The following is a 25,801-nucleotide window of genomic DNA, read 5'->3' as shown; positions in this document are numbered from 1 at the left end:
TCAGGATGAGACAAGTAAAAGATGGGCAAGATTGATATGCACTTCTTGGGAGTATATATACACTGCAGCGAAGCCTTATTAATTTGAAAATTAATTTTCATGATTTTATTTTTCAAAAAGGAAAAATAGGTAAGGAAATAATATTTTTTAAGGAAATTTAGAATTTTAGAAACCTTGAAAATGTATGAATAATGAAAAAGATTTTCTAATGGACCGCCAATATTATTAGTTCATGTGGTTCATACAGTGTATCAAAATTGGGAGACTTAAAGAAGTCAGTGATACAGTACTTTGCTAATATACAACACACGATTTAATAAATTTAGAGATTAAATGTGTACAAAATATAAGGAAGAATACAGATTTCCATAGAACAAATTATATATATATATATATATATATATATATATATATATATATATATATATGGAGGGTTTCATTTGATGACTTTTTTCTCAAAAATGCAGAGCAACAAATTTACGAATATTGGAGCACAATAAGAGAATAAACGAATGAGCAGACATTTACAGAGTGGTGTGCACAAAACCATCTACTATGTGCAGGTGGGTGAATTTTGAATACAATTTTAGGCAAAGTTATTAACTAGCTTATGAAGTTATCAAGGTCACAAAGTAAGAACTAGAGAAGGCTGTAATTTTGAAAAAAAATGAAAGTTTGCTATACACTGCTAGTTTAAAGACCTATTTGGACAGGAAAAAACAAAGTAAAATAATGACTAAATTTCAAGAGCATGGAGGAGAAAGAAGACCAAGACCTCATAAGGTTTTTACTTTTCAGTTTTTTGCTTGAATTGTCTGATTAGTTTCTTTACTTTTTCACAACCTTGATCCATCACCAGCCCATTTATCTTATGAGTTTTACGAATGCCACGCTTAAACTCTATAATCTAATCATACTCCATTTCTTTGTCTCTGCCATTTTTTTTGACACTGTCCTCTGGGCATGGGCTCCTGTAATCATTTAGAGAACTGTACAGCTGTGATGCCCATGAGAAGGCTGTAATGGATATTCCTGTCTTTGTACTGAGATCTTTAATCCATCCTTTATGTTGGGACAGCCAAAGAAACATCGGACACAATATATGAGAAAGGAAATAAAAGTGTTCAGTTTATGAAGATCAAAAACACATAATAGAAAATGTATATAATTTAATAATCAAGTGTGTAAATTAGAAATGACCAAGTAGACTTCCTGACAGAAAAAGAGGTGAGTCTCCTAGCAGTTAAAGAAGAGATCAAAACACAAATATAAGGTGCATACTTGTCAATGAAACTTAGAAATAAATGTCAGAACGAAGCACCCTTCCTTTCCATTCAGACACAGAAAAGCCTAAGGTCATATTCAATGCTACAAGTGCCACTCCTCCCACTGAGGCCAGATAAGGCAGTTCTCTGCTACTCATGTAGTGGGAGCCATGGATCAACTCCTATATACTCTGGTTGGTGGTTTAGTCACTGGGGAGCTCTGAGGGATATAGTTAGTGGATATTGTTGTTCTTTTTATAGGGTTGCAATCTCTTCATCTCCTTCACCCCTTCTCCTATCTCCTCCATTGGGGTCCTATATTAGCAACCTAACAGCACATCTGAAAGCTCTAGCACAAAAATAAGCAAACACACCCAAGAGAAATGAACGGCAGGAAATAACCGAACTCAGGGCTGAAATCAACCAATTAGAAACAGAGAAAACTATACAGAGAACAGAGCTAGGAGCTCGTTCCTTGTCAGCAAGACAGATAAACCCTTAGCCAAACTAACTAAATGGTCCATATTTTAAAGCAGTCCAATCCTATAGCATGAACCAGAGAAGCCTTTAAACCTGAGACATAGAAAACATCCTTCTACAGCCAGACTATCACTGCACAATCCTCTCGGACTACTAATAAAAACAAACAATGACCTTCACACAAACAAAGAATAAAAGGACAACTTTCCATTTCAATGAAATTTTATGAAAATAACTCTAGTTATAGCTATCATAAAAATAGACATGATAATGACCAGGATTTTTGTACAAAGTTGAAGTAATGCCACCAGTAGGATATGAAGAAAAGGAAAGATCCATCAGTGGAAGTGAAAGTGGGAGCACAGGGGAGACTTAGTCTGACAGAGGCAGCGTCAGATCTACTCTAAGATGAACTAAATGAAACAAGCGTGTGGAAATGGGGGGGGGGGCAACGGAATGGGAAAGACTATTTTTTTAATTCTATTTCATAAAGAAGTGTTCATTTAAAAATACAAGTTAAGTTGATGAATCCCAAGAAAGCAAGCTTGATGGAGCATAGAGGCATGGAGAAAAGTCATTGATGATTAAAATCTTGTGTACAGTTTCTAAAGATCAGGATAGAACAAGTTCAAGAAACTTCCCTTTAAATTACAGACCACTTTAGTGTCTGTGCCCCAGTGTTGTCTGTAGCTACGCAGACGGGGGAAGCAGTGATGATCCACTCAAGGCAGCATAATGTGGGAACTACAGTTTTAACAAAAACAGAGGTGCCTCGAAGTCAAAGCCTAGAAATGTGCACTTTATACACTAAGTGGAGAATGTTTTTCAGGTACATAAAATGCATGATGTTGATGCCAAGTTTGTTCACTGGCTTAAAGTAAGCTTTGGGTTCCCATGCACAAGGTTGTTTAATTGTGGCTCTCTCTCCCTCCTCCTCTTTCTGTTGCCCTTCTCCTTGTCCCTCCTCCTTTTAGTTCCCCCTCTTCCTCTTCCTCTTCCTCTTCCTCTTCCTCCCCCTTCTCCTCTTCCTCCTCCTTCTCTTCCTCTTGCTTCTCCTCTTCCTCCTCCTTCTCTTCCTCTTGCTTCTCCTCTTCCTCTTCTTTCTCTTCTTCCTCTTCTTCCTCTTCCTCTCCTCCCTCCTTCTCCACTTCCTCCTCCTCCTCTTCTTCTTTCTCCTCTTCCTCTTCCTTCTCCCCTTCCTCCTCTTTCTTCCTCTTTCTTCTTTTCTTCCTCTTCCTTCTCCTCTTCCTACTCTTCCTTTTCCTGTTTTTCATCCTCTTCTGCTCAGACTAGATGCTATTTCCAAATTAGATCTCTTATTGTTTTCCTGTCCCTAGATTCATTCCTTTGAATAAATTGACCAATAATATACCTGAAAACCAGTGAAGGAAATCTTCCTATTTCCATAGAACACCATATTCAGCATTAAATAGTTAACCACCACCACCACCACCACCACCACCACCACCACCACCACCACCACCACCACCACCACCACAACAACAACAACAACAACAACAACAACAACAAAATGCCCAGTGCCAGGGACCACAGATCTCAACCTGCCACATAAAAAAAACGCACACACAGGGAAAGCTTTAAACTTAAAAGCTCCCAGAAGACACAGAGCACTCATCCCTCATGAGCTTGCACTGGAGTCCATGTAGCCATGGAGACAGGGTACTGTTTACAATGCTTCTCTCGTATCAGTGCAGCCGTTAGCTGTTAATAGTTAAGAACTCAGGGAAATAGATTTTTTTTAAAGAAACTACCATTTAATCAAGTCTGTCCAATTAATATAAGGAACCATTTTATGTTGTCATTTTGCTTATTTCACTCTCCTGTGATACACATATTTGACTTATGCATTTCCTTTATAATCAGACAGCAAATAAATTAGGTCTTGTTATATAAATATTAAAAAGCTATTCACTATTCTTAAAGAATTTTCAGAGAATATAAAATTTCTACTTTTCTTTCTAATGCAGACTAGGTATTAATCTAAAACACATTTTAATTCTAACTGTATTGACTTCTAGATATTCCGTTATAAATTGTTTACTTTTGTTCATATTATATCTTAGTCATGCTTAAGCCTCTTGCTATAACTTTGATGCCTGAGATGTTTTTAATTATATCTTAAGATTCTTCATAAAAAAAAGAACCTATGCACTTGGAACAAGCAAAGGGTATACGGGAGGAATCAGAGTGATGGAGGGGAAGGGAGAAATAATGTAATTATAGTTTCAAAAAATACAAGAACTAGTATAAAAATTATTTATAATACCCTTTTGTGTATCTGTTTCAAAATGAGAAGTATAATTAGCATTTGTTAAGTTACAAAAGGAAATATTTTAAGTACTAAAATTATATATATATATGTATATACCACATATGCGTGCACACACACACACACACTCATACACACACACACGTATCAACCTATTCTTTTCTTGCTATAATGAAATACCCAAATGTACAAAGATATTGGTTTCTTTGGTTCCTCTTTTGGAGCAGAAATTATAAAACTGAGTAGACCCACTGATTTGGAAACCAGTAAGAACCTCATGGCCACTCGTGAGGGATCACATGTGCCCAGGTATCACAGGGCCAGGCAGAAACAAAAGATTCAGGCGTATCTTTGTAATTAGTCCACTGCCTTGGGAACCAATTCTATGAGACCAGAAGTAATCCCTTCTACAGGGAGCCCTTCAAATAATCTTTTAAAAGTTCCACCACCTCTCAATACTGCCACCTGAGAACATTTTTGGGACTTTGTCCTAGTTTTATGACATTGGTTAGTCCCCGTTTTATGTTTGATATCAAGGTCACGATTTCAACTTGCAAATGTTATTTGTTAAAAAAACATTTTACTTGTTAAAATAACATGAAGTCATGTTATTGCTATGGGCTTCTTTGTGCTTCTTTTTGTTTGGCTTGATATTTTTTCCTTTTAGAATCATAGTATTTGGTTTTAACTCAGGTCCCTGTGCTATCTATCTAGTTTAATCTTCTAGGTCACCCAAACAGTGTCGGGCATGAGTTCCCTCATGTGGAGTGGGTTGTAACTCAAATGAAACATTGCTTGTAGTCTCCCAAACGCTTTTAGTCACCATCGCTGAAGCCTATGTTGCAGGAAGGCCGCCACTGTAGATCACAGAGCTTTGGGTGAGTGGGTGTTTATGCTTTTCCTTTGGTAGCACTTAGAGTAACTTTCTCTACCAAAGAAACTAGGACAAGAGGGAGGAAGGCTCTAAGTAGGCTGCAGACAAATGTCTCTATTCTTGCATCTATGTTCAATAGGGAAATCGTCCTATAATTTGTTTTCTTTGTTGTGGCTTTATGTGGTTGAGATAGCGTGGTAATGGCGATCTCATTAAATGAATTGGGCAGTGTTCCTACTGCTTCTGTTTTGTGGAGTAATTTGAGGCACATTGGCTGTTAACTCTTTAGAAGTCTGGTGAAATTCTTCCCTAAAACCATCTGGCCCCTTTTTGGAGGGGGTTGTGTATTTTAATTTTAATGACGGCTACTATTTCAGCAGGGGTTCTAAGTCTGTTCAAATTCCTTCTCTGATTTTGATTTAACTTTAGCAAATGACGTGTGTCAAGAAAACTCCCCGTTTCTTTTCGATTTTACAATTTAGTGGAGTGCGGCTTTTGAGAAATGCACATCAACTCATAAAACCTAATGTATGGTAAGCTAAAAATAAAAGTGAGTTTTCATTGACTCAGTGAACTCCCCTGGAGTTTTTCCTCCTCAGAAAAGCAAGCATTTTCTCTGAATTTTACCTGTAACAGCAGATAAAAGGAAGAGGAGGAAAGGAAATTGCCCTGGAGGCAGACTTGACCAGGACCACTCTTAATTCTGCTCCAGAAAAACATTGTGAGAAATTTGTCCCATAATAGAAGGAAGGTCTTCTTGCCTTCTGCTTCCTACTCCTCTCTGAGAGCCCATGCCTCAGTCCGACATGCTTCGACTCAGTGTTCCTGCAACTGCAGTCAGAAAATAAGTTGTATAAATGACTGGATAACACATACACAAAAGTTGATACTTTAAAAAAATCACAAATAATTAAATTCATAAATAATGCAAGGGACTTAATATATGTAAATGGAAACTGTTATAGCCCAACGTGTGCCAGTAAATGTGAAAACAAGGCAAGCCTACACTATATGTGGGGAAAATGCTAAACGCTGAAAGAGAAGGAGAATCGGACAGAAATCACTTTTCCTTGAATACATAGAAGACGTTTTCAAAGAAAGAATCATTGTTTTCCCCAAAGCTCCAATATTTAATGGGCACAAATAACACTCAAAACAAAAAGGATATTTATAATTTTTCTATTTTTAAAATAAAATGATTAATATTTCCTATATAATGTAAGAAAATCATAAAAATATCAGTGTAAAGGTAATAATGTATGTTGCCACATTAATCCTCAAAAATTTAAATAGGGCAGGAATATAGAAAACATATTGTTATCTAATAAGTCTTACTACAGAACTGAATTGCTAATGTAATTTATCATATTCCTTGGAATATACAAGAATATCTCGTGGATTTTCTGTGGTTGCTGAAAACTCTTTTGATAAAATTATAACCAGAGAATTTGAAAAAAAAAACCTAACAAGCTAATATAAATGCACAAATGTTTTTAACTGAATACAATTAATTTAGTCACGTATTGTTTTATTCATATAGAAATAATTTAACATTTATATAATATATAACTTTATATATTGTATATACAAAATATATAATCATTTATATATTAATTAATTATTTATAGTGCTGAATATTGAGCCAGCTCCTTGGACATACTGAAGTAGCGTCTGACACTGATTGACAACCTTTGCCTGCACACCCTAGTGCATGCATCACTGCTCACAACAGAAGCCCAATAAGAGCCTCCCTACCAAGCTCAGGAAGAGAAATGCTTGGGCTCTGTCATCCTCATTGGTATAAGCCTTCCTTCCAAGACGCCCGATAAAATCAACAAAAGAGTAACAAAACAAATATGGGTGATAAACAGTTAATTGTCACCACACATAAAAGTTATACTGTACCCTTAGAAAGCTGAAGCTATGCATGTAAGACAAATTGTGATAGTGGTAGGTTATTAGTTCATGGCAGGTTCACGACCAGGGACACACATTTAGAGCATCGTTTCCAAAAGAACCGTACAGGGCAATGTATTGAAGGAAGGTAATCCCACACTGATAGAAGCGTAAGTTAATGACAAAAACACTTGGTAAGAAATGTTCAACTTCTATCTTAAATGTTTCTTATATACTCCATGATTGCACGTACAAAGCCTGTGTAGAATTAACACTCATTACAGCAACAATTACAAACTGTCCCATAACAACTCCAAGAATAACTGGAAGAGTTTTTATAAAGAATATTAAAAATTTTATTGAAAGCCATTATAACCACTAATCATATTCGTGACTCATTCCTAAGAGGAAAAATAAGTATTATTAATATGGTAATTATTCTCATGTTAATTCCTGAATTTATCAAAATTTCAATAAAATTTTATATTTTTTAATAATTTGGCAGGGATTCCTATAATTATTTGGAACACCAAACGGATAAGAGTAGCCAAGATAATTTTACAGAGGTGTAAACTTGCCTTATGCTCAGCTACATTGTGAATCTGTGGAATCTAGAAGGGCAGACAACACCATTTGACACAAGTAACCATGCATGACTGAGAAAGAATAATAAAATAAAATAATTACCTTCCTATAAAGAACAGACTTCACGTGGTTCGTGGCTTTTGCAGGAACGAATTTTATGGAGCAGAGGGAAAAGAGAAACCTTTAAAATCAAGCATTTAAATGAATGAAATGAGAACGAAGTTCTGTTTCAGTGTTTATGACAAAGGGTGTGTCTGATTGTTTCTCACAAAAGCTGCAGATTAGGATGTCACAGGCTTGCCCTTGTGTGTGTGTGAGAACAGACAGGACTCTCCTATCACCAACTTAATTGGAAGGGAAATTATGGAAACATTTCCTCCCCTGGAGAAGGAAGAAGATACAGTTTCTGATACCGTGAGTGTAGGCACAGATAGGACATGCTAATCTGACTCAGCATTAGAATTGTAATATTCAGTAACGTAAAGGGAGTCAAGTAATGTTCCAAACCTTGGGTGTATTTTAGAAATGATATTTGTGTAAACCTGAACATATTCTCTACATGCACACTTTGCCAGAAAAAATATGTAATGAAATGGATGGGAATGCTAACATCCAAATGAAAGAAACCAACTAATATTGTGGCAGGAAGTCAATGAAATCTCCTCAGGCAGATTGGGTAGATTGACTTTCTCCACATTATAGTTAACTGCATGGAGACATGGGTTTCTTACAGGTTTTGGGTTTTTTTTTGTCTCTTTGGGTTTTTTTTCTTTTTTGAGTCTTTACTTGATACCTGTATCAAGTGGTACCGGAAGGATGACTCACATGTAAAAGCTCTCCTTATGCCAGATTCACAATCCTTGATTGAAGGAGAGAACAGGCTCCTGAAAGCTGACTTCGTAATTCCCCACAAACACCATAGCACAAATAGACCACACATAAATATTATAGACCACACATAAACATCATACACACACACACACACACACACACACACACACACACACACACGCACGCACACACCAATATCAACGACAGCAGTTATACACATAGCTCTTTGTAAAAGCTCATCAGCTGTATTCCATTTTTGTAGGAAATGTCCCCGAATTTATCCTTTTCCTAAGAAGGCCCACTTAGAACGGAACCACTCCTTCCTCTCTTTCCGGTTCACACCTCTGACCAGCTAGTGTTCTCTTAGATCTGCAGTTGTTTCAACACCCTGAAGCCTCAGAACAAACTTCTTTGTTGTCTTAGGGTTTGCTGTTAGTTTGTTTGGGTTTTACAGGAAATCAGCCTAACCTCTAAATCTCCGTTATTCTGTTTCCTGTCTTAATGATGTTTTCTCTGGGCATGCAGTACAATATAATGACTTAAATAAAACCCATCCTCGTCCTTCTTGTACTGGGTCACCTTCTGAGGCCTGTGCTTACCACATTTCTTACTGGTCTTTGAAATGGTCACCACGTGTGCAGCTCAGAGCGTTATCAGGAGAGAAAGCATTCGCACGCAGATTTGACTTTTAAAAGCAATTCGGTTTCATTTCTGATTTTGTTAATTTGGACACACTCTCTGGGTCCTCTCGTTAGTCTGGCTAAGGGTTTATCTATCTTGTTGATTTTCTCAAAGAACCAACTTTTGGTTCTGTTGATTCTTTGAAATGAAAAGGGAGACATAACTACAGATTCAGAGGAAATTCAAAAAATCATCAGATATTACTATAAAAGCCTATATTCAACAAAACTTGAAAATCTGCAGGAAATGGACAATTTCCTAGACAGATACCAGGTACCGAAGTCAAATCAGGAACAGATAAACCAGTCAAACAACCCCATAACTCCTAAGGAAATAGAAGCAGTCATTAAAGGTCTCCCAACCAAAAAGAGCCCAGGTCCAGATGGGTTTAGTGCAGAATTCTATCAGACCTTCATAGAAGACCTCATACCAATATTATCCAAACTATTCCACAAAATTGAAACAGATGGATCACTACCGAATACCTTCTATGAAGCCACAATTACTCTTATACCTAAACCACACAAAGACACAACAAAGAAAGAGAACTTCAGACCAATTTCCCTTATGAATATCGACGCAAAAATACTCAATAAAATTCTGGCAAACCGAATCCAAGAGCACATCAAAACAATCATCCACCATGATCAAGTAGGCTTCATCCCAGGCATGCAGGGATGGTTTAATATACGGAAAACCATCAACGTGATCCATTATATAAACAAACTGAAAGAACAAACCAACATGATCATTTCATTAGATGCTCAGAAAGCATTTGACAAAATTCAACACCCCTTCATGATAAAAGTCCTGGAAAGAATAGGAATTCAAGGCCCATACCTAAACATAGTAAAAGCCATATACAGCAAACTAGTTGCTAACATTAAACTAAATGGAGAGAAACTTGAAGCAATCCCACTAAAATCAGGGACTAGACAAGGCTGCCAACTCTCTCCCTACTTATTCAATATAGTTCTTGAAGTTCTAGCCAGAGCAATCAGACAACAAAAGGAGGTCAAAGGGATACAGATCGGAAAAGAAGAAGTCAAAAATATCACTATTTGCAGATGATATGATAGTATATTTAAGTGATCCCAAAAGTTCCACCAGAGAACTAATAAAGCTGATAAACAACTTCAGCAAAGTGGCTGGGTATAAAATTAACTCAAATAAATCAGTAGCCTTCCTCTGCACAAAAGAGAAACAAGCCGAGAAAGAAATTAGGGAGACGACACCCTTCATAACAGACCCAAATAATATAAAGTACCTCAGTGTGACTTGAATCAAGCAAGTAAAAGATTTGTACAATAAAAACTTCAAGACTCTGAAGAAAGAAATTGAAGAAGACCTCAGAAGATGGAAAGATCTCCCATGCTCATGGATTGGCAGGATTAATATAGTAAAAATGGCCATTTTACCAAAAGCGATCTACAGATTCAATGCAATCCCCATCAAAATACCAATCCAATTCTTCAAAGAGCTAGACAGAACAATTTGCAAATTCATCTGGAATAACAAAAAACCCAGGATAGCTAAAGCTATCCTCAACAATAAAAGGACTTCAGGGGAAATCACTATCCCTGAACTCAAGCAGTATTACAGAGCAATAGTGATAAAAACTGCATGGTATTGGTACAGAGACAGACAGATAGACCAATGGAACAGAATTGGAGACCCAGAAATGAACCCACACACCTATGGGCACTTGATTTTTGACAAAGGAGCCAAAACCATCCAATGGAAAAAAGACAGCATTTTCAGCAAATGGTGCTGGTTCAACTGGAGGTCAACATGTAGAAGAATGCAAATCGATCCATGCTTATCATCCTGTACAAAGCTTAGGTCCAAGTGGATCAAGGACCTCCACATCAAACATGATACACTCAAACTAATAGAAGAAAAACTAGGGAAGCATCTGGAACACATGGGCCCTGAAAAAATTTCCTGAACAAAGCACCAATGGCTTATGCTCTAAGATCAAGAATCAACAAATGGGATCTCATAAAACTGCAAAGCTTCTGTAAGGCAAAGTACACTGTGGTTAGGACAAAACGGCAACCAACAGATTGGGAAAAGATCTTTACCAATCCTACAACAGATAGAGGCCTTATATCCAAAATATACAAAGAACTCAAGAAGTTAGACCACAGGGAGACAAATAACCCTATTAAAAATGGGGTTCAGAGCTAAACAAAGAATTCAGAGCTGAGGAATGCCGAATGCCTGAGAAACACCTAAAGAAATGTTCAACATCTTTAGTCATAAGGGAAATGCAAATCAAAACAACCCTGAGATTTCACCTCACACCAGTGAGAATGGCTAAGATCAAAAACTTAGGTGACAGCAGATGCTGGCGAGGATGCAGAGAAATAGGAACACTCCTCCATTGTTGGTGGCATTGCATACTGGTACAACCATTCTGGAAATCAGTCTGGAGGTTCCTCAGAAAATTGGACATTGAACTGCCTGAGGACCGAGCTATACCTCTCTTGGGCATATACCCAAAAGATGCCCCAACATATAAAAAAGACACATGCTTCACTATGTTTATAGCAGCCTTATTTATAATAGCCAGAAGCTGGAAAGAACCCAGATGCCCTTCAACAGAGGAATGGATACAGAAAATGTGGTACATCTACACAATGGAATATTACTCAGCTATCAAAAACAATGACTTTATGAAATTCGTAGGCAAATGGTTGGAACTGGAAAATATCATCCTGAGTGAGGTAACCCAATCACAGAAAAACACACATGGTATGCACTCATTGATAAGTGGCTATTAGCCCAAATGCTTGAACTACCCTAGATGCCTAGAAAAATGAAACTCAAGTCGGATGATCAAAATGTGAATGCTTCACTCCTTCTTTAAAGAGGAACAAGAATAGCCTTGGCAGGGAATAGAGAGGCAAAGATTAAAACAGACACAAAAGGAACACCCATTCAGAGCCTGCCCCACATGTGGCCCATACATATACAGCCACCCAATTAGACAAGATGGATGAAGCAAAGAAGTGCAGGCTGACAGGAGCCGGATATAGATTGCTCCTGAGAGACACAGCCAGAATTCAGCAAACACAGAGGCGAATGCCAGCAGCAAACCACTGAACTGAGAATAGGACCCCCATTGAAGGAATCAGAGAAAGAACTGGAAGAGCTTGAAGGGGCTCGAGACCCCATATGTACAACAATGCCAAGCAACCAGAGCTTCCAGGGACTAAGCCACTACCTAAAGACTATACATGGACTGACCCTGGACTCTGACCTCATAGGTAGCAATGAATATCCTAGTAAGAGCACCAGTGGAAGGGGAAGCCCTGGGTCCTGCTAAGACTGAACCCCCAGTGAACGTGATTGTTGGGGGGAGGGCGGCAATGGGGGAAGGATGGGGAGGGGAACACCTATAAGGAAGGGGAGGGGGAGGGGTTAGGGGTATGTTTGCCCGGAAACCGGGAAAGGGAATAACACTCGAAATGTAAATAAGAAATACCCAAGTTAATAAAAAAAAAGAAAGAAAGAAAAAAAAGAAATTAAAAAAAAAAGCAATTCGGGAAGTCCGCTTAAAAATGAAGATAGAAGACAGTAATATATCTTTGAGACAAATTATAATTTTTGGTTAAAAGTTTTTTAAAATACCTACCTTCTATTTATTATTATTATGTGTCTATCTATCTATCTATCTATCTATCTATCTATCTATCTATCTAACATCTATCTATCATCTATCTATCTACCTATCTATTCATTTATTGATTTTGAATCCCAGAGGTATCAGCATGGGGCATCAGACCCTCTGGAACTTGATTATAGGTGATTTTTGAGCTGCCATGTGAATGTTGGGACAGAACCCAGGTCTTCTTCCTGTATGGTAAGTGCTCTTACCTTCTAAACTCTCTTTCCAACCCTGATGCCATGTTTTAAAACCATAGATTTTTTAAAAAATATTGAATAAAATTTTGGTGATATATGTTCAATAAAGTGAATGATTAATGCTTTTAAGATGAACTGTAAGATTAATTTTTATACATTGATCCTGATCCTCTAAAAAAATTGAGGATAAATGGAATTATATCATAATTCAGAGAAGTTATGCGAATTTTCCCTTAAATTTCTAACCTGAGCTTTAAGGGTTTAACAGACTAATCTGTCTATGACTAACAGGCTAGGTAGCATGAGAATGTGACGGGAGACCCCAGAACCAGCCGTTCTTGAGTGACTTTAGGAGCAGCCACTTACCTTCCCTTGAATATAACTTTTGCAATACACTCTGACTTTCTACTAAATATCACAGGGTAAACAGCTTGAAATCTTAGCACACGTGAAGGATGCCTGGCATGATAATGTCTAAACCCAATGAGTATACAAGTTTGGCAAGCCTTGGTAAGCCTAGGTCACTTGGTTGTGTTTCTTTTTTTTTAGACCACATTGCTATCTTCAGAGTCAAGCCATTGTGCTAGAGCCTCTGATTCTTTTTGTTTCTTTGTTTCTTTCACCTCCTCATTCCTCTCCCCAGCCTCGCTCAGATATATCTCCCTCTAATGCTTATCACTCTTCTGTTTCAAAGTTGAGAAATCACCAATCACCCTGAGCTAACATCTGCAGTAGAAATTCATGGTAGGGGATTGGAAGCTTAAAAGAGAGGAGATAAATCTCTATGTTGCTTCTGCACTTAGCTGGGCCTAGAGAGTAGAATGAGGCCAGGAAGTGTTGGGAGTCTTCATTAAGTAAGAGGCTTTGATGCCCAGAAGGGGAGGGTGGTGCAGAGGTCGGAAAATCAAAGGAAGAGGAGATGGCTGCAATTTATAAAAGGCTCTGAGACAAATAAAGCAAAATTGGCAATGTGTTCATGGTTATTAAAGCAACTGAGCCTCTTAAGTCTGGAGTATGCCAGGATCTTTATTGAGAGTTCCCATGTGTTCGTCAGCTGCGGACAAGGAACTGCAGAAATAATCATTTGTTAATAGCAGGTACGTACTCAAGTTACCATAATGTGTTAAGGAAAATAGCCATTTCGTTTTACTACAGAAAAAATTTTTTTGAAAAACGCGCTTTAAAAGAATGAAATATAAAATTCTAATATACGGCATTTCCTCATCGGAATGTGATGTGAAGTCTATTGCTCCAAGCAAGAAGAATTAGGACTTCAGGTCTCTCAAACATACTGAAAGTTTTTGTAAGGAAACTCATGTATGTAAAATTGTTTACATAAACGTTAAATATTGCATATACATAGAAAAGTAGGAAACTGGGAGGTGATGGGAAAAGGAGACTTTGAAGGGTGACTTGGAGGTAATGTCGAGTGCAGCTGCTACCGGAGAAGGAACAGCCTTGGAACCTTTCAGACACGAGCTTTTCAGCTCTCGACGTTCTAATCCATTAGGACTTTACTTCTTGGCAGGTGAGAACAGAAAAGACTTTATTGTGCCACTATAAGCAAAGTTTAAGTAATTATATCTCAAAGCCGTTCCAAAAAGGATCTCTCTTCTCTAGACCTTGAAACTGGGTGTTGGAGAAAGCTCCCTAGTGTGGAATTTCCCAGTTTCCATATTCACTTTGGCCCGAGTTCTGTTTTTGCAACTGCCTTTTTTCTTATTTTGATAGATCTGAGTCGATTTCTTTTCTTGCACAACAGATTTCTCCGCAATTGCTGCAGGTGGCTGAGAAGATTTGGTTCTGTCTCTAGATACCTAGACTTTAATACGTTTGTGGTTCCGTTCTTCATTCCCCCCCGCAAGCTGGCTTACAGTTGACGTGGTCTACTTTATTTTCAGCCTTCACGAAGTCTGTTAGCTGTTTGTCTGGAGTCCAGTTTCATTCGCAGTAATGGAAGAAAAGAGAAGCCCAGAAACTAGACTGGCAGAAAGAAACCGTTTGTCCTTTTCTTTTCCACATTTTCTTAGGGTGTTGTCTTTGGATCCTGGCTTTGCATATTACTCAAAAAAAAATCTCACTGTTGTCAAACCAGCCTGTAGAAATGAATTTTCTACTTATCATTACTGCTTTCCTGTTTAGTTTCTTCAGGTTTACTTCTTCTCACAAACTATTTTCAAGTAATCTCAGCAAAATTGGGCAAGCTTAGGTGTTTTTTTTTTCTTTTTTTTTTTTCGGAGCTGGGGACCGAACCCAGGGCCTTGTGCTTGCTAGGCAAGTGCTCTACCACTGAGCTAAATCCCCAACCCCAAGCTTAGGTGTTTTAGGATATCAAATGGTTATCATAAAAGGTATATAAATTAATAGCTGATCCGTATGGTGTATTTTACAGTCATAAGAAGCAAAAGCCAGCTCCTGATTTGACAGTTATTCTTCTTATAATAAATTAAGTTTATATTAATGACATGGGCCATTCACAGAGCAGAAAATGTTTTGCAGTCTATAATCCACTGATGTTTTTTAATAAACTTTTCTACATTCAACTAAAACAATGGGACAAGCTAGAAAAGTGAAAATTTTCTAAAATATGAGAAGGTGATTCTAATGAAATTAGGGAGGTACAGAGCCCCACCCAGTTGGCCGTCTCTTGTGGCCAAAGGAAGCTTCCAAGTGGGACTGGGTTGCATCCACTCGAGTTGTTGGTCAAGGTGGTCACGTGGAAATCCTCAAACATCCCAGGGTGTTGCCAAGCCTACAGGTTTGTCTCCACAAACTACCAGTCTAGGCCCATTGGTGAGGGAAACACCTTCACAACTCACTGATTATGGAGAATTCAAGCTAGTGCCTATATTAAACCTTCAGTTCCACATCCTAGTGTCTTTCTTGTGGAAGGGAACTTTTGTAAGCTACCCAAAGATAAATGTAAACACACACCGGGCCGTAAACCCTTTGATTTACTTACCTGCAAGTTGTGTCACAGTACTTATGGGAGTAGTCAACCACGAGACGGAACCCATGCTTGACACTGTTAGGACAACCAAGGACCTATATAGCCCAGACATCCGGGGTAAAAGCAAATAATGCTGGTCTATAGAAAACTATCAAGAAAATTATCACTAAGAACATTCAGCTATACTCAAAGATCTGGGCCTTAGTCAGTCATCACCAGAGAGGGTTCCTACTGCAGGAAGGTCCACAGCCAGAATTCACACACACACACACACACACACACACACACACACACACACACACACACACACACACACACAGAATCCTTGGACCACCCTGCCCTAACTGAGATGTCTCCATCAAACACCTCTTCTCATAGCTCAGCGACTCCCAAGAAGGAAGAAGCAAAAGAGTCCAGGAAGCAGGTATAATGGAGAACAAATCTCTGAATTAATTGAGCAAGGATCATACGTGTTCACCAAGACCGAAACAGTAATCACAGAAACTCTTGGGTCTCCACCAGGTCAAATATACATGCTATTATCTATTAGTTTAATTTTTTAATGGAAATCTTGAGCATGTGAATTAGTAAGTCTCTGATATTTGTATCTGCCATTGGGGCACTTTTTCTTCTTTTGGGTTACCTGACCCAGGCTCGATGTGGTAGGCTTCCTTATGTCTCATTATATTTTATTATGCCAAGTATGTGTGTTATCCCTTAGATGCCTGTCTAATGAGAGACAGAACGGGAGTGAATTCTAGATAAGAGATGTTATGGGAAAGAACTGGGTGAACTGAAGGGAGGGGAAACTGTAAATGAGATACATTGTATGAGAAAAGAATGTATTTTCAATTGAAAAATAAAACAAGAAGCAAATAAAAAAGACTGGGACAACCTGTCAATAACAGGTATCTGAAATACTTTTAAATTAATCAGAATAAGAAAGGTTTAGAGTTTCTAGTTAGATGTTTCTGTTATAGCTTGTGAATATCATCTCTAACTAGTTTACGTAGCTCTGGGCAATGGCACTTTCAGACTACACTGTCCTCAGGTGTCCTTAGTGCTGCCGCAGGATAACTTGAGGTCCGCTCAGGAATTCCTGCATCTAGTCTTTCTTACTCTTCTCTCTACATGTGTCTAATACAGTTCAAAGGCGACTGTTTGGTAGAAACCTTAATTATCATGATATGGAGAGGTCATGAGCTGTCTCATTGCAGGATGTATATTATCACACTTGAAGCTTTGAAGATAAGAAAATATGGTATTTTAATGAAAGTCTTTCCTTACTTTGTTTTTATTTAATTGACATTGTATCGTTATGAATGTATGTATTGATGTACTTAATGGAATCATGCCAATTAGAAATAGAGACAATATTATAGATGAACTTAAAAGAAAGATAGGTATATATATATATACATATATATATAAATTATACAATACTCATAGTATTATTCACACACACATATATATATACATACATATATATATAATGTAGATGCAGCTTATGAAAGCTTTCCACATGGTAGTTATTGTCAATACTGTATGGTATGTATGGTATATGGTTCCTCCTTAGTATGTTTGTGTTTTCTGTCACTTGTCATAGTTTAAAATCCTTTAGTAGATAGGACTTCAGGCACACCTGTGAAGGATTATCTAGATTAATGCTAGGCTCTGAGAATGTCTGTAAAGAATGAGGTAACCAAATCACAGAAAAACACACATGGTATGCACTCATTGATAAGTGGCTATTAGCCCAAATGCTCAAATTACTAAAGATGCACAGAACACATGAAACTCAAGAAGGATGATGAAAATGTGGATGCTTCACTCCTTCTTTAAAAGGGGAACAAGACTACCCTTGGGAGGGGATAGGGAGGCAAAATTTAGAACAGAGACTGAAGGAACGCCCATTCCGAGCCTGCCCCACATGTGGCCCATACATATATAGCCACCAAACTAGATAAGATGGATGAAGGGAAAAGGTGCAGGCTGACAGGAACTGGATGTTTATCTCTCCTGAGAGACACAGCCAGAATATGGCAAATACATGTGAATGCCAGAAACAAACCACTGAACTGAGATTGGGACCCCCGTTGAAGGAATCAGAGAAAGGACTGAAAGAGCTTAAAGGGGCTTGAGACCCCATATGAACAACAATGCCAACCAACCAGAGCTTCCAGGGATTAAGCCGCTACCTAAAGACTATACATGGACTGACCCTGGACTCTGACCTCATAGGTAGCAATGAATAGCCTAGTAAGAGCACCAGTGGAAGGGAAAGCCCTTGGCCCAGCCAATGCTGGACCCCCAGTGAACGGGATTGTTGGGGGGAGGGTGGTAATGGGGGGAGGATGAGGAGGGGAACACACATATAGAAGGGGAGGGGGAAGGGTTGGGAATGTTGGCCTGGAAACCGGGAAAGGGAATAACATTTGAAATGTAAATAAGAAATACCCAATTTAATAAAGATGGAGAATAAAAACCAAAAACAAAAGTAAAATTAATAGATATTCAAAATTGGCCCTAGATTTATTTGGAATCTAAAGCAAAAAAGTTATAAAATACAGTTTATACAATGTATAGGGCTTAAAAATAATGAACAAACAAAATGTTAATAATATTGCAGAGCACTGGGTGTCACAGAAAACGCTGAGAGGAATCACTCCAGTATTCATGGAAAAAAAATACAAATTATCTTGGTAGGGACAATTGATGGGGTAAGACTCATCTTAACTGTGGCATGATCTAGCCTCCTAGCACAGATTAAGAACTGTATTAAATGAAAGGGAAGAGAAAAGGTCAGACACTTACATCTCTCTTCTAATGATTGGAGACATGATGTGTGTAGTTATTTCAAGTGAACACCACGTACTTACCCTCTATGTTGTAATCTTAAGTTGTGAGCCAGGATAAAGGGATGAACCCTTCTTCCAGTTGCTACTGCCAGAGTATTTTACCATAGCAATAAGAAATAACTAATATGCCCCTCAGTCTTGTGAGGCATGTATATAGAATTACAGTTTATACTTTTAGTTGATAGGCAGCTCTTCTTGGGAATGAGTACAAAATAGACTGTAGATCCTTAATGTGTACTGCTTACTTCTTAGGTCAAACACAGTGGAAGTTTGCTAGTTTTAGGATAAAATTCCTGATGAAAATAAATTAAAATATTCTGTTACCAAGCATAAATGGTGTCATGAGGGCAAATAAAAAGTGATTAATTATCGTACAATATATATTAACTTCATTTCCCCATCTCATATTGAAGTTTTTATTATTAGTTAATAATGACTTTTGAATATATCGTTTTAGGTTTTGCTTACTAAACCTTTCTTCATTTTGTTTCCTATAGCTAGTATTCCCTTTTAAAATATATTGTATTTATGTAATAGCATGTGGAAATATGTAATATATCCAATATCTTTCCTCAAACTACGTGAGATGTTTCTATCTAAGTTTGGATCACTGTTTATTTATTTGTGTTTTGTGAGATAAATATATGGTTACCCTCCAGTTTTTCCTCATTTAACATTTCACAAATGACAACCTGTTTTAGCACAGCTTATCAGTTGTGTATTCTTTTTACAGTAATGATAAATACCAGGCATTTTGTACACCGAATCATCACTGAAATTGTCCTGATGTTTCCCTTGTGATTGGCGTTTGGTTATGGGATATTCATGGGGCCACCACAGAGAAAGAGTGGCTAGCTCATCACATTATGTCAAGAGTCTGTCCTATCATCATGATTCACCATGATTGGCTCAAGTTTGATTGCCTGGCTAAAGTAGTGTTTACTCGTCTCTCCTCTGTGAGGCTCTGATTCCCACCCCTTTCTATTCTCTACTCTTTAAAGAGTTGTAACCACAATGATTGTGTGCATAGCGGGTGGTAAGTAGTGATTTTTGTTTTCCCAGTTGTTTGACAGTGCATCTGCAACATTGACCATGAGAAATGAATTTATCCTTTACGCTCATTTGCATACTCGTGCATTATTTATTTAAGTACTTAATCACAGAATTTGTCACATAAATTTATGTTTCATGTAGCTTGTTACTTGAATTATTATAGCTTTCGCAATGGTCATTTTACAGCAAGTCTTTGTCCCAGGGATCTAATTATATTCTTTCTATGAAGGTTTTTACACTCAAGGATGGCCACCAAAACCTTGGAACATGATTAACTAATCATATCTTGTGTGAGTAGTGCCACAAGTGCATGTAAATCTGTGTTTTAAATATTAATGCATATCTTATTAAATGTTTATTATAATCCATATAATAATTATGTAAGAGTAACAATTTCCCACTTTCAGAAACACGTGTAAGGAGGTCTTCTCTCCATTCTATTTTTAGTGTCTATTCTCTTTCATTAAATTCCTTTAAATTAGCATATTTTCAATATCAAGTCATCTTCGATGACCAATGTTTGCCACTGTTAACTCAAGTGTTCAAGTTCTTCTGTGAATTTTACTGTTTCCTTCTTATTTACTCTGCATTACATTACTCATTTTAACTCTTTTTTAAAAAAATGCATTTTGTAGTAGATGGAGTCTTTTTGTCCCATTTATAATTTGCTCTATTATATGGGTTACGAAAATAAAACTTTACTATCCTTATATTCTACTAGGCTTTTAAGTCATTTGATTAAATAATCATAAGGCAGTATAAACTAATTTGAGCTTCAAAATCCTTCCGATACTATACTTACAGTTTCTTGGTAGTAAAGACAGTTTCACCCAGAACAGCTAAATGTGAAACTGAGGAGCTTTTCTACGTTTATATCACAACTTCACTAACAAAACCTCAACAAATAAAAGATGACTTTTATATTAGACTTGTTCAAGTTGGTAAAAATGGGACTTATGCCATGTGGGGCCTTGAAGTATAATTCATACATGTTGCCGTATGTCACCTAGAAAATAAGTGTTAAAATGCAACATCTTCCACTGGGTTAATTAATACAAGGAAACTTTATTGTAGCTATTTAATCTCTAAACTACACATAAGCCTTTGTTAGGAAGTTTCTAACATAAAAGGACATTTCATATTTTTTAAAATTAATCAGTATTTGAAGATTTATGCTACTCTCAACCTTGGTCAGAGTAGCTAACTTTTGCAATGAGCCACAGTGTTTAATGCAGAGACGTAACTGGCCCATGTGTTGAGGGTAAGGATTTTGAGTGCTCTGGTATGACCCAATCGTCTATATTAATCTTCTCCCATGCAAGCCTCAAGAAACTCCAGGGAAGAAAATAAAAGCCAGCAGATGGAGAGAAGATCTCTGATATGTGATTTCTTGCCGTGACATGGCTGTTCTACCCATCCGCTCATTGCAGGTGTGGTTACCTGGAATCGAAATTTCTGCAGCGTCAGAAAAACGTCATCAAAGCCACACCCTTATTGGAGGAGCTGCTGGCAGATGGCTGCGGTTGAGGAAGGGCCAGTGTCTTTAGGGATGCTACTGTTGGTAGGCCACCCATTTCTCAGCGTGCTCCGGTACATGGTAACATATTCCTGTGTATGTGAGCCACTTGAACTTAGAAAGTTATTAACAACAATGACAACAACGTCAACAACAAAACATTGCCAAGGGAAAAGATAAAAGTCTAAGAGAGTTAGGACGTGGAAGAAAATTAACGTGAGTTGGAGGGAAGAAGTCATGGATGAATATAGTTGATATGCAACTTATAAATCATTTCAAATATAAGTAATATATTCCTACAAATAAAAACAGAAAGCTCACTGTGGAAGCAAATTTTAAATAGTGTATCTTCGTAATGGGTGAGATAGCGAGCTAAGGTTTGTAGAATTGCAAGCCTATGTTTTTAAAAGGTGAATTTGAAAGATAATTAGTTTGCTAATATTTAGATTCAAACAAAGACAATACGTTTTAATTTGAAATCTTATTGTCTTAAAGATGTACTCTGTATAACCGTTTAAAATAAATGTGAGATGTCCTTCCATTTAGTGGCATCACATATGTAAATATACATGTATGTATGTGAATAAACATATATATATGTACCTGGATAAAGAAGCATAAATAGGTTAATGTTCAAAAGAGATCACTTGAATTTGAAATTTTTTGTTTAAAAATTGGGTTTGGATTTTTAGTTTCTTTTTATTTTTCTCAGAACAAGAAAAATTAATGGCAAGATGATCCCAGAGATCATACAGGAGATTATTTATTTCACAAAGTTTTAGTTCACAGTGCTTATAAAATGAAGAAAAGGCGTACCAGGAAATCACACTTTAATGAAAGGGCGCTAGCTACTGTTGACTTTGTCATATTATTGAATGCTGACCCTGGATTTGACATTGGCAATTGCCAGAGGAGGATCCCCAATAAGATTAAACTATGTTTGATAACAATGTTGACTCTTGGAGAAATATTTGAATGGTAATAACCAGACAGACATTATTAGTGATCTTTTTAAAATTATGATACAGCTGTGAAAAATGTAAGCGCTGCTTTTTATTATACTTCTAAATCCGAAGGTTGAATAAGCTTTAAAATTCATCCAACAGCAACAGTGATAGTGATAACAGTAGTATAAAATTTCTACTTCTCATGAACAAAGTGTTATTTTAAATCATCCTGTATATTTTGTCATTTTCTATAGAAAGATCTGTAGATGAGTATTAACATGAGTTTCATGCATTGGCAGCATAACCCACAAAGTGACACTCGTCAAAGTTTGGAAATTTTAAGGGGTCATAGTTTATTACTTTATTTTTTTTTGCCACCCACTCACTCATTCCCGTGTCCCCACACTGGGGCATTTCCCGACACTGGGACATTGAACCTCAGCAGTACCAAGGACTTCTCCCATTGCTGCTCAATGAGGCCATCCTCTCCTCACTTTATATTCTTATAAAAGGACTAAGACCCTCAAAGATGACATACTAGATAGTGAGTTTACTCTTCTCTACAAGAGTCAAGCTAGGACACTCTCCCTAGACTTTAACTGTGTCCGTGTCATGGTCTTTATTTTTTCCCAGTCCTAACTATGAAAATCCAGTTTACTTTTTTGTTTATAAGACGCTCGGTTGATTTATGATTCCCAAAAGGACTAGGAGTGTGAAATGCTCAGAATCAGTTCATATTTTTTTGAACCGATTTTCATACACTTATCATCTGCCTTTGGATCCCTTTCCTCTGACTGGGCTGCCTTGTCTAACCTCAACAGAAAAAGATGCATCTAATCATACTGCAAAAAGTAAAATGTTCTCATTGAGATTGAAGTTTCTCTTTACTTATCTGCGATTCCGGCAAAATATTTTGTTCTGGACATGTGCTAATAACTTTTACATATAAACTAGTAAACCAGAATATTAAAATGTTTGTACATTTCAATGTCCCCATTCTGTGGCTTCCTTTGTGTTTGAAACAATGACATTTCAAGTCAGACATAATTTTTGCAAAATCCAATTTATTATTTTTGTATTCATTTAGAGTTCACATCTTTTATAAGACATGCTGTTTCTCGGGGCACAGTTATCTCCCCAAGTGTTCTCCTGTTCTATTTGTATTATAATATGTTAAATTCATCCTGGTGACACCCTTCCAGCTGCTTTCTGTGGGTATTTAGATCAATTTCAAGAAGCTCGGATGTTGAAGTCTAATATTTTCTCCACCATGTGTCGAGAGCTCATGCTCTCATCAGTACTTTGCTCTACTAATCTTGGAGAAAATAAGTTGATATTTGCCTTGTTTTCTTTATTTGTGTATCTAGACTTCAAACTATGAACGCATATGCCTACAGTTTTATCATTATGATATTATTATTAAATAACATGTGCTTATTTACTGGTTTATGTGACTCCCTTATCCTTTTTTTTCATAATTATATTTATATGACTGTTACTATGTATATACAACTTTATAATTGAGGTTTGTTCTGCTCCTAAATGTATTTCCATTATCAAGTAATTCCCCAAAATCTTAATTATAAATATCAACTCAATTTATCCTCGCATTTGGCAGGTATTGATATGATTTGAAGGTTAAGTATATTCACATTAACCATTGATATAATTTTTAACTTTCTCTAGAAAAAGTAATATACTAGATGAATTACAATGTATGTGTGTGGTATCTGTGTGTGTGTGTGTGTGTGTGTGTGTGTGCGCGCACGCGCACGCATGCGCATTTGCGTGTGTACAAACTCTCAGGGATGAGGAGATAGCTGAGTCTAAATTACCATGAAGATGTAAGTTAAGTTCTTTGACATGAACAATCTGGGGGCAGCGACACTCATGTGTCATCTTTATTCCGGGCATCAAGGAAGACATGAGGTTCACTGAGTCTCTCTGAACAACCTGTACAGACAAATCAGGGAGATACAGTTTTAATGAGACTCTTTCAAAAAATAAAATAAGGTAGAGAAAGTTCGAGATGTCCATTGCCAACCTCAGGGAGCCACAAAAGTCTATATTAGCAAGATATATACATGCGTATACATCACACACACACACACACACACACACACACACACACACACACACACACAGTCCGAGCCCATTCTATTTTTAAGAATCCCCAGTAAGTACAAATCTTACAGGAGACCAAGACATGTTTGTAAAAAGAGATATATTTCTTTATCATCATAGTAGTTCTGTTTGCCATTAGTGCTCTATGGAGCTGACATGGGGACATTTTGATCTGAAGCTCGTTTGCAACTGGTGTACCTATGTGGGAAGCTTCAAGTTGTTTAATAATGGAGTAGAAATGTGAATAAGAAAAGCAGTGTGGTTATACACCCAGAACTGGGCGACTTTTCTGACATGGGTCGGGATTTAATTTTCTTAGGTACTGTAGGATTTTCTCTCACCGTTGTAACTGCCCTGTTCCATTTTTGTCAATAAAAAAACTCAGAGAAAATGCCAGCATGCTCCAGTTGAAATCTCATTTTGGATTAGCACATCTTTATTTGATTTGATTTTATTGACAGGTTTTTTTAAATTTAATTTAATTTCGTTTTTAATTATTCACTTTATATCTGCTCACTGTCCCCTCCCAGTGGCCCCTCCCACAGTCCTTCTACCATGCTGGCCTGCCCCTTCTCCTTTGAGCGACCTCTGCCTCCTAGCTTAGTGCCACCCAGGCACTTTGCATCTCTCCTAGGCTAGGCTCTTGCTCTCCTATTGAGGTAAGACTAGGCAGCCCACCTAGGTGAACAATTTTTCAAACATCGTGAAAATATAGTATTTTTGCTTTTTAAAAACTTTAACAGAGGTACCAGGGTGAGAGAGAGGAATGGGGGAGGGAAAGGGGAACAGGATCAGTTATGGGGCGATGGGACAAGAGAGAAGCCCAGAGGGCCAAGGGAAGGGATGGAAATAAGAAGCCTCAGGGAGTGGGAGGTGCATAACCCTCTAGAAAGTACCAGAGACCCAGGAGGCAAGACATTCTCATGACTCAACGGGTGTGACCTTACCCAAAATGCCCAACATTGAGGAAAGGGGACTCGAAGAGTCTGCCACCAGCAGATAGACAGGGCCTCAAGTGAAGGCCCATGTCTACTAACCCACAGTCAAAGTTCCTGACCCAGAATTGTTCCTGTCTAAAAAAAAACTGCATGGACAAAAATGGAGAAGAGACTGAAGGAAAGGAGGTCCAATGACTAGCCCAATAAGGGGTCCATCTTTTTGTGGGGCACCAAGGTCTGACACTATTACTCATGCTATGATATGCTTACAGATGGGACCCTGGCATGGCTGCTCTCTGAGAGCCCTTACCAGCAGCTGACTGAGACAGATGCAGATACTACTCCCAACCATTGGACTGAAGTCGGGGACCCCTAAGGTTGAATAAGGAAAAGGATCAACGAAGCTGAAAGGGAGAGCAACGCCACAGGAAGACCAGCTGTCTCAACTAACCCAGATCCCAGGGAGCTCCCAGAGACTGAGTCACCAGCCAGGAGCAAACATTGGCTAGTCTGAGGCCTCTGGCACATAGGTGGCAGAAGTTGGCCTGTTCTGTCCTCAGTGGGAGAAGATGTGCTTAATCCTGGGGAGACTTAAGGCTCCAGGGAACTGGAGCTTGGTGGGGGAGGAGCACCTTCTTGGAGG

This window comes from Rattus norvegicus, chromosome 9 (assembly GCF_021556685.1).
Source record: "Rattus norvegicus strain SHRSP/BbbUtx chromosome 9, alternate assembly SHRSP_T2T, whole genome shotgun sequence".
Classification (NCBI taxonomy): domain Eukaryota; kingdom Metazoa; phylum Chordata; class Mammalia; order Rodentia; family Muridae; genus Rattus; species Rattus norvegicus.
The sequence above is the reverse complement of the archived record's forward strand: the minus strand, read 5'-3'. Positions refer to the sequence as shown.